The sequence below is a fragment of the Delphinus delphis genome, chromosome 4, assembly GCF_949987515.2.
Source record: "Delphinus delphis chromosome 4, mDelDel1.2, whole genome shotgun sequence".
Taxonomy (NCBI): domain Eukaryota; kingdom Metazoa; phylum Chordata; class Mammalia; order Artiodactyla; family Delphinidae; genus Delphinus; species Delphinus delphis.
In genome coordinates this window covers 97862126-97875738 of record NC_082686.1, presented here as the reverse complement: position 1 = coordinate 97875738, position 13613 = coordinate 97862126, and the positions used below count along the sequence as shown (strand labels likewise).

General features: G+C 38.4%; 1 long non-coding RNA gene across 2 annotated transcripts in view; it reads left to right on the top strand.

Moving 5' to 3' along the window:
* Nucleotides 1-13613, top strand: part of LOC132424949 (uncharacterized) — a 125407-nt gene that overhangs the window by 19493 nt on the left and 92301 nt on the right. For both annotated transcript variants that reach the window (XR_011246448.1, XR_009519310.2), the window contains exons 4-5: nucleotides 2049-2123; nucleotides 3503-3610. This is a non-coding gene — a long non-coding RNA (uncharacterized lncRNA). The remainder of the gene's footprint in view (nucleotides 1-2048; nucleotides 2124-3502; nucleotides 3611-13613) is intronic.

Below are 13613 nucleotides of genomic sequence, written 5' to 3'. Positions count from 1 at the left end.
AACTATGCTTTTGTTTCTGTATCTGGTATGACTTTATGAAACCCAAGAAGAGCCAATGGTTTTCTTTCCTGGAGTTTGTGACCTGAGGCTGCTGGTGCCTTTCTTGACTGCCAAGGGGAAAATATCTCCTTAAATAATGAAGACAAAGAAATATAGAAAGAGTACAGAGATGGAGAGAGAGAACTGTAATGAAATTCTTTGAGCCCATAAATCCTTTTATATTTGAGGTTTGCTGCATCCCTGGACTGGCCGTTTATATGAGTCAATAAATTCCCCATTTAGGAACTAAGCCACTTTGAATTGGGAGGGTTTCTGTTATTTTGCAACTGAGAGACCTGACTCTTACATTTGTAATATATAAACTTAAGAATGCTAAAATATGGGCTTCATTAGGAAAAAGGGAGTCATGCCAGAATATTGAAGAGGATCAAAGTATTGTAAAATACACCTACTATTAAAAAAAAATTGAAGCTAGCGTATAATGAAGAAACTTGGGAAAGGAAGTGTATGAATTATACTTGAACTATAACATTTATACATCTTTTTGTTCATAATGTTTTCTTAAGTATCTCTGTCAACATCTGTCAACAAAACTATATCCAAGTAGGCGAAGGGGTTTGAATTAGTATCTTTCTTATAGATATTTTAACCATTTATACTATTGGTATTCTTCAGAGATTAACCCTTTGCCCAAAACATAGAAAAATCATTGCTATGACTGAGTTTGAATTATTTTACAACATGTTTATAACCTTTTATTATCCATTTAATTCAAGGGTAGTGATGACTACATTTATTTGAACTAGCCATAGGCTTGAAGGTAGAGCGCATTCTTTGGGTTGTATTACGCAAGGTACTTTTAGAGAATAGACGATCTTATTCCTTCGTCCTTTATTCAGTTATACTTGGCACTCAGAAGCCTAGCTTTTGCATTGCATGTACATGCTTAAAGAGGAGCTTCGAGGAGTTCTCTTTTCACCAAACTGTGGGCAGAAAATGACATACTGTGCAGCACGTGCCAAGTAAAGAAGCAAATTTCCCACAGAATCACGAGACAGCCCCATCTGTAACTCTGGGGTAGCTGTGGTCTCATGCCAAGTCTTTGCTCTGGAGGAGTTAAATAGGAATCTTTCCCAGAACTTCTGAGAATAGTCATGTCAGTTGAAGGTCCTGGTGCCAAGTATCTGATAACCACTGGCCTAGACTCATAGGAGTCCTTTCTACCTAGCAGCTGCCTGGCTTGCTGCAGTTCACTTAAGAGAGGCCATGTTGCTCTTTGACAAAGCAGTGTCTTAATCTGGAAGACTAGGACCCACTTGGATAATCCTGAGATTAGTAACAACTTAAATTATGTTGTATTTACCCTATTGGTAGAGTTGTGAAAACTTCTTATGCATTTTAGAAAGATTTCCACTTAAAATGTGTTGAAATAGAAAATTTTGTGTGGAAATTATAGTTGTCCGACATCTGAGAAAAAAATAGCTGGGCTAATTTTCTCTCCTTGGTGATTGATGAGATACGAATCACCAGATAGGCATTTCTATATTGAATTTGTATTGCAAGCTGAAAAACTAAACCAGTGTTAAATTTGATAATCTTCAGGGAGCAATTATGTCATTTTGAGGTGAGGCAGTAAATAACCTATTTTACATACTTCTAATTCTAATCTTCTGTTGTGACTGACCAGAGACTGCCTAGTTCACCTAGGAATAAACTGGGGCACTGAGAAAAAGCAGTAGAAGGTGTGAAATTTTAGAGACAAGGGCCTGATAGAAAATACTGTTTCTTAGGGTGGCCCTCGAGGGAATAGTGCTTTACTGTTGCAAGCATGCCTAAAGGGCTTCTTCCTTTTGTTTATTTCTTTTAGCGCCTATGTACTCATCTGTGTTAGTATTAATAAATTACTCTTTGCTTAAGCACTTAATGTAAGAGCCTATTTTCCCTGTAGCCTGGAACAACGCCACCACTATCACAAGATGAAATAAGCATGAAAGATTGAGGAGTGCCTTGGTGAAGCAACATTCTGCTTTATTTTCTTTGCTCTTCAGATAATGACTCTGGGGAAGGAAGAGAAACTCCAGAACTACTTTGTTCTCTTCAAAGACTGAGCCTCAGGAGAAAAAGTAAGAAGACAAGACACCTTTCAGGCTGAAGGGCCACAAAACACGCCAGCCCTGTGCCTTTATTTTATTATATTGATGATACTGAGTTCAAAAATTACTTACTTTAAAAAAAAAAACAGCTATGAGTAGTCGATAGAAGAAAACTAATGGTAGTGTTTAAATCAAACTTTAGTTTGTTCATATACATTCTCAGTTATGTTTCCCCTTGAAGAGTGCACAATTTTAATGCACAGGAGGAAAAAAAAGCAAATGAAAAACCTCTAGATTCTCATCACGCAATCAAATAAATAAAAGAGCGTGTCTTCATAATTGTTGGACATACACAGATGAGTAAAAAATTGCTGAGATTTACTGTTAGTTGATGTGCTAGTTTCCAGTAAAAAAAAACAAACAAATATGAACCCTTGCACTATCAGTAAGTACAATGTGGAGTGAAATTAAGTGGCTGGTGATGTAGTTTGAGAGGAGCACGTAGACCATGGAAGGGAGAAAAGGAAAGAGAAGGGGAGGATTTTCTCCAGGAGCATAATCTTTCCAGGTCAGTCCCTCTTCTCCAAGCTCAGTGATGTCTAGGCTCCTGTCCTAACCATGGGCTATTCAGGTTTTCGCTTGCCCACCTCCAACCAACTGCGTACTCTGTGACCTTGAACAAGCAATTTCACCTTTTCTGGTCTTGGTTACACACCTGTTGCTATGGACTGAATGTGTGTATCCCCTCAAATTCATAAGTTGTGCCCATAACCCCCCTCGTGACTGTATTTGGAGATAGGGACTGTGAGGAGGCTCATTAAGGTCATCAGGGTGAGGTCCTAATCTGATAGTGTTGGTGCCCTTATAAGAAGAGGAAGAGACAACAGAGCCTTCTCTCTCTGCCCTGCAAGGACAGTGAGAAGGCAGCCTTTTGCAAATGCGATGTGGGCTCTCACCAGAACTGGATCTGTAGGTGCCTTGATCTTGGACTTCCCAGTCTCCGGGACTATGAGAAATGTTTGTTGTTTAAGCAACCAGTTTATGGTAGTTTGTTATAGCAGCCTGAAATGACTAAGACGACTGTAAACTGAGAAAAATGAGGTATATAGATTACCTCTTATACCTTTTCAACACTAACATTTTATAACTGAAGTTAGAGGTTTGAAACAGTAATTAGATATCATATTTTGCCTCTTAGCTGAATGTATATATGTGTGTATATATGTATATACACATGTCTCTAGATCCTTCTAGATCCTGTTGTGATTCCTTGCGATTTCTCTAAATGTCCATATTCTCTTACACACACTTGCCATCTCTGAGTAGAATGTTCAGGCTCTCAAATTGTCTCTTGTTGTTCAATCATATCTTTCCCATATTCAAACCCCATTTGCCCACTTCAATTTCAGCTGGACCAGTCAACCCTATGAGAAGCGCCATGGAAGTGTTAAAGAAGAGGATCTAGAGGCCAGAATATACGATAGCAGAAAAGCTTCAGAAGGATGGATGATCTTAGGGTAATTAATAAATATAATTGAGATATTTTAAGGTAGATATAATTATAACTAAAATGCTATTCATGCTGCTATATTTTCCTCACAATTTTTTGATGCCCATTAGGCGTATGAGCCTTGTTAACTAGAATTCCCTCAGAGTCCATGAAACAAATCTCTTCTTGCTGATTAGGTAGTTTATTTTGAATTATTGCTGGCAAGGCTTGGAGCTATGGTTACTCTTCTTTGAATCTTGAATAGATGAAAGAAATCCAATATGAGTTTTTTAAGAAATTTATACCATGAATTAACATGAAAAAATGTTAGTTATAATATTAAAACTTTTATATGTGATATTAAAAACTTAATATTCTTAATAAAACCTATAATATATTATAGGACTTAATATAAGTCCTGTGATAGCAGAATTAAGTATTTTATTATCAAAAGTATTGAAAAAAAACCAGCTCCAAAGCCTTTTTTGAAATAGGTAGGAATATAAACTTTTGTGTATTTATTTACACCAACACATATTATCATTGTTTTAGTATTTGTTCATGTGTTCTTTTTTTAACTTTGTGGGGACAAAGTGAAAGATAAATTATTGACCCTTGAGCTGGAAAGTCCGAGGGTTGGGCCAGTAGATTGAGGTGGTCAGTGTATGTATCCAGAGCCCCAGCTCTGTGACTCTTCCTGTACTCCAGTATCATCTTTATTTAGAGGATGAACCTTTGTGTTGGGAATTTTCATATAGAGTAACTGCATGACTGGTTTCTGAAAGACGACTGTATGTCAGTTCATAAAGTTTTAATAGGACAGTACTTGTGCTTGCATGGAAAACTCTTGGCTACTTACTTTATGAGAGTGGGAGAGTCACGTGTTCTGGATGCCAAGGGGGGAGTCTTTCCAGTGGCTGGCTGATTCCAAAAGAAATCAGATGACGACCCCTGACATGCTTACTGAGGAGATTTTTGCACCATCATCATGCAGGTACCAGTGACTTGAACTTTCAGATATTTAGCTGCCTGACTTCAGAGATGTTTGATATAAGACAATTTATTCTGTTCTGTTCTATTACACATTTTCCCAATGTAACACCAATAGCTACTTTACCTTCCTGTTATTGATATACTGATATTATTTCCTATATGTATACCACTTAATGAGTCAACATGAACATCCATTTTATCTCCTTTTGGAAGAAAAAAGGATCAATTATCAACCATCTCACTTAATTGCAATACATGATTGGTGGGCTTTGGCTAAACTCCATGAGGAGCATGACCAGGTCTGTTTTGCTGAATGAGTGATGAATAAATTCACAAATCTCTCAAATACTTTGATTCCCTCTTATGATCTCCAACAGTTTCTCCTGCCAGTCCTCTGAAATCCCACCAACACATTTTTTTTTTACTTAATATTTACCAGTTTGACCAGAGGGAACAGAGATACCCATTGTCTTTAATCCATCTGATCCTACTTATATTATTATATACTTATAATAATACCTTTGTTTATATTTAAAGTACAGATTATAAAGCACATTCACATACTTCTCATCGAATCCTCATAACCACCTCAAGGTTAGCTTATGTGGTCAAATTATGCCCTCCCTTAACACCTGATTTACCTTTGCAGAATTTAGTAATTGCTTATTTAATATCTATCTGTGTGCCTTACACAGTGCTTAGCAGACAGTATCTGTTGAATCAGTACTTGCCAAAGGAATGGATGACTTGATGAATGAATGAAAGTTTCTATCCCTATTTCATAGTTGAGAAAACCGAGAATCGGAACATCTGAGTGACTTGCCTAAATTCAGAGTTCAAAATAAGTTGAGTCAGGGCTCAAACTCTTTTGGACTTCAAGCCCTTCCTTTTTCCCAATCCAGCCGCTAGACTGCGGAGAAAATACAAAGACAAATTTATCAAACAAATAGAATTGATAGAAGCCAAATAGGAAGTATGATTGTATGTTAGTTTCCTAGCGCTGAGGAAACAAAGTACCACAAACTAGGTGGCTTATAACAATAGAAATTTAGTTTCTCACAGTTCTGGGGGCCATAAGTACGAATCAAGGTGTCAGACGGCTTGGGTCTTTCTTGGGAGCTCAGAGGGAGGATCTGTTCTAGGGCTGTCTCCTCGCTTCTGGTGGTTGACAGCATTCCTTGGCGTTCCTTGGTTTGCAGCTGTATCTCTCCAATTTCTACCTTTGTCTTTACACGGCTTTCTATTCTATGCGTCTGGTATCCTTTGTTCTTCTTATAAGGACACCAGTGGTTGGATTTAGAGCCCACTCTAATCCAGTATGACCTCATCTTAACTTGTATCTTAATTACATCTCCACAGACCCTATTTCCAAGTTAGATCACATACACAGGTACCAGGGGTTAGGATGTCAGCATGTCTTTCAGGAGAACACAATTCAAACCACAACAGATGATTTTTTAAAAAAAGGGACTAATATGTGACTAATTTAAATATGGTTGAATTATTTCCACAAGTAACACTTGCCATAGGACTAAGGTTATAACTTTATTAAATCACTTAGTGCAACATTTCCTCAAGTGTGTTTTTTAAACTAGTCTGTGGGATAATAGGAGGTACTGCTTAGGGTGGGGGGAAAGGGTCTTATTATTAAATAGTTTTAGGAAACAGTAGGTCAAAGAAAGTTAAATGGCTGTACAGGCTATTTACAGTACTCCTCGGAGGCTTTAATATGCCAGAGTACATTGGGAAGATGTAGTACATTTCCCAAACTGATATGATGACAGACCATTTTTTAACTTGAGTGCTGTCCCAGGGAACACCCTTTATGAGACCCTGACTTCACAGGTAACATTATTTTGTAACTATCTGTTTACAAATTTGTCTCAGTAGGTTGTAAGCTTCTGAAAGGCAGAATCCATATTTCACTAATTTTTGAATCCTCAGAACATGCTTAGCATCTGACAGCTATAGGGCCATGCGGTTGTATAGGACAGCGGTCCCCAACCATTTTGGCACCAGGGACCGGTTTCGTGGAAGACAGTTTTTCCACGGACCTGGGGGTGAGGGGGATGGTTTCTGGATGATTCAAGCACATTACATTTATTGTGCACTTTATTTCTATTATTATTACATTGTAATATATAATGAAATAATTATACAACTCACCATAATGCAGAATCAATGGGAGCCCTGAGCTTGTTTTCACTTGCCACTCACTGATAGGCTTTTGATATGAGTCTGCAAGCAATTGATTTATTATGGTCTCTGTGCAGTCAAACCTCTTTGCTAATGATGATCTGTATTTGCAGCTGCTCCCCAGTGCTAGCATCACCGCCTCATCTCTACCTCAAATCATCAGGCATTAGATTCCCATGAGAAGAACACAACCTAGATTCCTCACATGCTTAGGGTTCGTGCTCCTGTGAGAATGTGATGCCGCCACTGATCTGACAGGAGGCTGAGCTCAGGCAGTAATGCGAGCGAAGGGGAGTGGCTGTAAAAACAGATGAAGCTTTGCTCACTCACCTGCCACTCACCTCCTGAAGCTTCACTCACCTGCCACTCACCTCCTGCTGTGCGGTCTGGTTTCTAACAGGCCACGGACCGGCACCCGTCTGTGCCCTGGGGGTTGGAGACCCCTGGTGTAGGATACAAATAAATGATGCTTGCTGGACTTGTGTAACCCAACCACACTGCACACGTAGAGTGGTATTTTACCAGTGAGGGTTTCTTTTAGCTATGTCACAAATCCTGGCCACTCTTCCCTGACCATAAAGGGGTTACTTTTTTCTCAGATAATAAGAAATTTGGGAGGAGGCAGTCCAGAACTGATGCACAGCTGCTCAAAAGGAATCATCAAAGACACGGATCATCTTGTTTCAGTCTTCTGTAATAGGAGGTTTCCTCTCAGTGTTGCAGGATGGCTGCTTCATAGCCAGCCTCCACTTCTGGGCGCCAGGCAGGAAGGAAAAGTCTGTTTTCCTTCTCTCTCTCCTTCCTTCCTTCCTTCCTTCTCTCCCTCCCTCCCTCCCTCCCTCCCTCCCTTCCTCCCTCCCTCCCTCCCTCCCTTCTTTCCTTCCTTCCTTCTTTCTTGCTCTTCCTCCATCTCCCTCCTTCCTCCCCCACCCCTCTCTTTCCCTTTTTGTTCTTTTAACAAATTTTTGGGCAAGCCCCCCAAAATGGGATCCCATTGGCAAAGAAGAATGAGAGAAGGGCTTTGCAGTAGCAAGGTCTTGAATCCCGTGCAATATAGGTTTGTTTGTCACTGTTGTTATTGTTAACAGTACTGGAGTTGCGACTGGTGCTGACCTATTTATAGAAAAGAAAAGGTTTTTGTAATTTAAATATTTTTATATTTTAAATTCCATAAAGAAGAAATTTGTTTCAATAATCACTTAAGCTGTTAGGTTATATAACCTCCTAGTAATAAACTATTTTGATGGGAGAGAAAAATGTGTTGGAGAGTGTCCCAGGAATTCTGGACGCAGAATAGTAGGCTAATTGAGTGCTTATGCAGTCATTGGATAAACTCACAATTCAACTGAACAAGAAATTAAATATATAACCTCAAAATATTTCATGATTCATTGCATTGGGAAACCAGTATTAACTTATTGCATCCTATTGATTCAGCATGATAAATAGAGCATTTTAATGGGGACTTTGATTCCATAGTGATTCAGTTTCCAACATTTGTAGAAATTTTGTATCAGCCAGCAGAACAGCTAGCAATCTTGAGCCATGCTGGTATGTTTGCTTTTCAAAGTTGGTGCCCTTTCCCTCTTAGATACAGCCATACTCAATTAAAATCATGCAATGTTGGCTAAGTAACAGGGCAGCAACCAAGATTGAAGTTGTGGAGAAAAATTCCAAAGCTTGTCTGAATAATAAGAAGCAGGAACTCAAAATTAGAAACTGCTTTCTGCTGTAATCACACCAGTGCAGCCGTTAGAGATTTTTCCATTGATTTTGGGAGTGTAGGAGACACAAATTAAAAATAAATAACTGTAGCAGCATTGCCATGACTTTTTCTGTCACATTTAATTAATTGGAAGTTTGGACAACTTAGGACTTTGAATAGCTGCTTTATTTGTCTTTCATTCTATTCTTAGGCTTTCTGTTCCTATTTAGAAGGTAGCTCTCCTTCAGTTTGTTTTAATCTTAATATCAAGACAGTTAATCAAGGAATTGATCATCAATGATTGCATCATTAAACATGATGTTCTAGCACCTCTGACTTCTCAAACATGAAGCAAGTGGGACTGACCTCACTCTCCCCCAGATGTCCGCTCATAAAACCCTATTATTAGGGAAAGAATGCAGGAGATTTTAGCTCTGTCACCTCTCCCAAAGATTATGGGATTGAAGAGAGTATAACCCCCCACCGCCACCGAAACTCATTAAGACCAGACCCAGAGGTTTAGTCAAACCTCAGCCCCGGACTCTGTGGTCAAATTCCCTGATAGGCACACGGTACATTTTCATTGCATTTCACTTCTTTAGGTTCTAAATGAAGCCCTGTGTATTGTGCTGAGGACATGCTAGGCCGTAGGCTCCTAGGTAGCTTCTCAGGGCCCTTTCTTCCTGCCTGAGGGCCTTTGCACAGGCTGGTTTTTTTTTTTTGCCTAGAACATTCCTCTCTCCCCTATTTTCTTTTGTCCTACATTCCCTTCAGGTCTTGTTTTAAATTTCACTGGCATACCAGATGAGTTTTTCTCAGTTATGAACTCCCAAATACACTTCTACTTTACTTAGCATATTTATAATTATTAATAATTTCTCAATTATTTGGGTAGTATCTTACCTTCTTCCTTGGGTGCAATGTAATAGAAGCAGGTCTGAGATATATGAGAGGAATAGAGCACTGTGGAGCTGACCCAGCATTGGGCTCGCATTTCTATTTTAACCCTAATAACAATGTATTATAATAACCTCTGTACGTGATGCTTTTTTCTATCAAATTTTTTGTGCCCCAGTACTGAATACTTGTTCTCCTATGCAAGTATTCCCATAACATAGGAGCTGACAATCTAGAGTTTAGTCATCTACTCATGAAAAGTAATTAACTTTTCAAGCTATCGTACGCCAAATACCAAACAAATCAGCAAATGTGGTAGAGCTGTATTATCTATTCTGTTGGCTTCTAGCCACAAATGAGATGGAGAAGCAATTTATTTTGATAGCCATTTTAGTTCCTAGAGATGGCATAAAGTCTGTAAATATAAATTTAAATGCTACACAGTTTATAAAGCATGTCATAATGAAATTCTGCATATCGGCTAAAGCAGTGCCTCAAAATACTGAAGATACAGATGCAGAATTAAAACTAGAGGGCTAAAATATTATAACAGGATGTGGAAGAAAAGCAAGACAGGATATTAGTGGAAGTTTACTATTTTTAGGACTTGCTTGGGGCATAGTCATGTCTCTCAACAATATATAGAAGTTTGTAAAATATTATTAACTTCTAAATCTTATAGTATGTGAATGACTTGCTTATTCAAAAATAAAACTAAGAATAGGGAAAAAATTGTAATATTAATATGCTTTATTTTTAACTTTTGGTTAACTAATACATCTTTTTAAGTTGGTTATATAAACATTATTATATTCTTAGAAGATGATGTTTGAAATTATAAACATACTTTTAAATATATATATTTTGAAGATTGGCTTCAGGAAGCTAAGATAGAAATAAGTAGTGTAGATGACAATGGGGATGTGGAACTATAACCAGTACATTTGTATAAATTGTGAAGACCTTGCTGAGAGCACAGTTATAGAACTACTTCCCAGATAACTGGTTTCATGAAGTTCTTCCATGATTATGTAGCAATTCTGGTTTTTTTTTTATCATTGTTCCATAATTAAGAGGCTGTGGTTTTCAAGACTTTTTCCCTTTGATCCATTTGACGTGCAGAATGTTTTTATTATTCTCCACCCTCAAAACAGCTTCCCACCCAATTATTATTTATTTATTTTTGTTGCGGTACGTGGGCCTCTCACTGTCGTGGCCTCTCCCGTTGCGGAGCACAGGCTCCGGATGCGCAGGCTCAGCGGCCATGGCTCACGGGCCCAGCCGCTCCGCGGCATGTGGGATCCTCCCAGACCGGGGCACGAACCCGTGTCCCCTGCATCGGCAGGCGGACTCTCAACCACTGTGCCACCAGGGAAGCCCCCACCCAATTATTTTTTATTACAAAAGCATTTAACATTTTAGAAATCTCTCTATGACTGAAATGTTAAGACTATGTCTGTTTTTATTGTGAAAATAATGGATGAGCATGTTCCAGTCACTATTTCTGTTTTAAAGTTTGGTGGATGTTTATTGCATTCAGTGAATGCTACCGGTTGCATTAATGCAGTCCATTTACAAAATAGCTGCATTTTATAGTCAATATATCAATATTAGTTACCAGGTAAATCCTCCAAATCCTCCAAATGAGAAAGTTGAGGTTCCTTTTGTAATATTGCAAAAGCACATTTCTCTCAGGAGTCATAATGACTTAAAATAATTTTAAAAGTATACCTGTTTGTTTCCAGTTTCTATAGAAAAATTGGTTGATTCCTTACAAGTTATAAGTTGAATGGGAAGTTTTCTCTCCTTAGGTTGAGAATTGATTTATGAGAAATTGTTGAATCTCTAAGATTTGCATTTGTGTATTTGAAACGTGGCTCATAACTGGTTTGGCTCTTCATGTCACATGGGTTTTAGTAAGGAATAAGGAATATATTTGTCATGCCAAATCCTCCCCCTACCCCGCCGTTTTTGTTTTGGCTGCACTACACAGCATGTGGGATCTTAGTTCCCTGACCAGGGATCGTACCATGCCCCCTGAAGTGGAAGCATGGAATCTTAACCACAGGACCGCCAGGAAAGTCCCCAAATCCCCCTTTTGTAATGACGACATGCAGGAGGCAAGAAATCATATGCAATTGCATTTGATTAGTTCTAAAGTGTGGAGGTTCATGACCACTAAAATAGTTATTTCTTAATAATACAGTTTAAATGAAAATACAAAGAGTGGACACATCTTCCAAAATATTGTGTGTTAAAAAAAAATATTGTGTGTTACAGTAAAATATGGTTTATTGGCCAGTCTATTAACCTGGCATTTCTCTTAATAATGACATTTGTGTTTTGGCAGTAATAGGTTAGAATGTGATAATTGGTATTTATTATTGTGACCCCAAAAATGTGTAAGATTTTTAAATACCCTCTGACTTATCAAAGAAAGATTAAATTATTTATATTTTCCAAGGCACTTCAGTATCTAGAAAATTGTAATTCTTTGACAATATTTAATCTCTATATAATATAGACAATAATCCTCTATACATTAGAATACCTTATTCCTAGGATATGTTAAAAAAAGAAACCCTGGAATTTGCAGTCATTTTCCATTTCAAGTACTTCTTTACAGCCTGTTGAAATTCCTGACATACTAATTATTATAGAATATGACTAACTTATTTTCCTTTTATTCATATATTCTGTGGGGAAAAAAAGTTAAAGTGAAAAGATTTGAATAGTTTACTATTTAGGAGACCCCTAAATGATGAAATATTGTTCAAGTTATTAGATCCCCTTAACAGTATCACTATTAGTGACTTTCTTCTAATCCAGGAGCTTATAATTGAATAAGAAATAATTGTACTTTTCTAAGCATGAAAAATAGACTCTCTGAAAGTCTTAACTAGGGCTAAGTTTTTTTTTTTCAATGTAGTGAAAACCAAAAGCAACATGTTAGGTTCAGCATTAAAAGCAGGTAATATAATCAGTGAATGTATATAAATCAGGATATAAAAAGGATCTTGACTCACGGTGAGATAGAGATCAAACCAATAGGGCAGGCTCTCTATTCTGTTTTGCTTAGAAATAAGTAAATAGGCTGAACTTTAGGTTAACTAAACTCTGGGTGTAAATCAGCCATCTTTCAAGACCCTGAATTAACCTGGCATTTCTCTTAATGCCACTGAGTTAACCTCCTTCACTTAACAAGGGCTCAGAGGCCCCATGGAATTTACACCAATCAAAGCAGTGCCGGCAACCAAACAGCCTCTGTTTCAATACAAGAAGAAGCCAGGGGCAGAATACAAGTTACTGGTGAGTCTTGTACTTTGGACCACTCAGCAGGGCAGACATTCTTCTCCAAATATACCTTAAAGCAAAAGAAGGGACAGTGCATACCATTCTGCACTTGCCTGGAATCCAGGGGAAACGTAAACTAAGCTGACCCGACTGGTAGGTAACAAGTTTGACTAACTTGTTTGGGTCCCAGGACTTACTCTTGGTGAAAGCTATTAAAAGGTGGAATGTATCTTTGGCATAATTTCAGCTGTTTTATGTATTCATTCCTACTTCATTTTGTCCTAGCTTGTGATTTATTATGTGACCTTAAACTTGATTTAAGCTTGAGAAAGCCCAGATCTGGAGATTCTTTCAAAGTTTGTTTCAGGAGATGGGACTAACTAGAGTCGTAGAGTATCCACCAGCAGCAGTTTCAAATCTCAGCTCTGCCAAATCTAGGTCTGGCAGGTGTAACCCTCCTACACCAAGTCCCTCATCTCTAAAATGAGGTTCCTAACATCTTCCACGGAGAGTGTTACTGTTTTTTTAAAACTCATATACCGAAGCACTTGGCACATAGTAAGGACTCAATAATGATTGCTGTGAACCTCTTTCTTCCTTTTCTCTTTCTCCCTTTTATGCTGACAGAGGGCTACTAATGTCAGATTTTCTGTTTTTGTTGTCCTTTACTTTTCTCTCTCTGATTCTTTCTTCCATCTCTGAAACTGAGCCCTATGCTTGCTATTAAATTATACCTTAGTGTCAGGAAATGAGCTTTGCCTCTTGCTATTAAAAGTGTCTTTGTGGGCTTCCCTGGTGGTACGGTGGTTGAGAGTCCGCCTGCCGATGCAGGCGACACGGGTTCGTGCCCCGGTCCGGGGAGATCCCACATGCCGCGGAGTGGCTAGGCCTGTGAGCCATGGCCGCTGAGCCTGTGTGTCCGGAGCCTGTGCTCCGCAACGGGAGA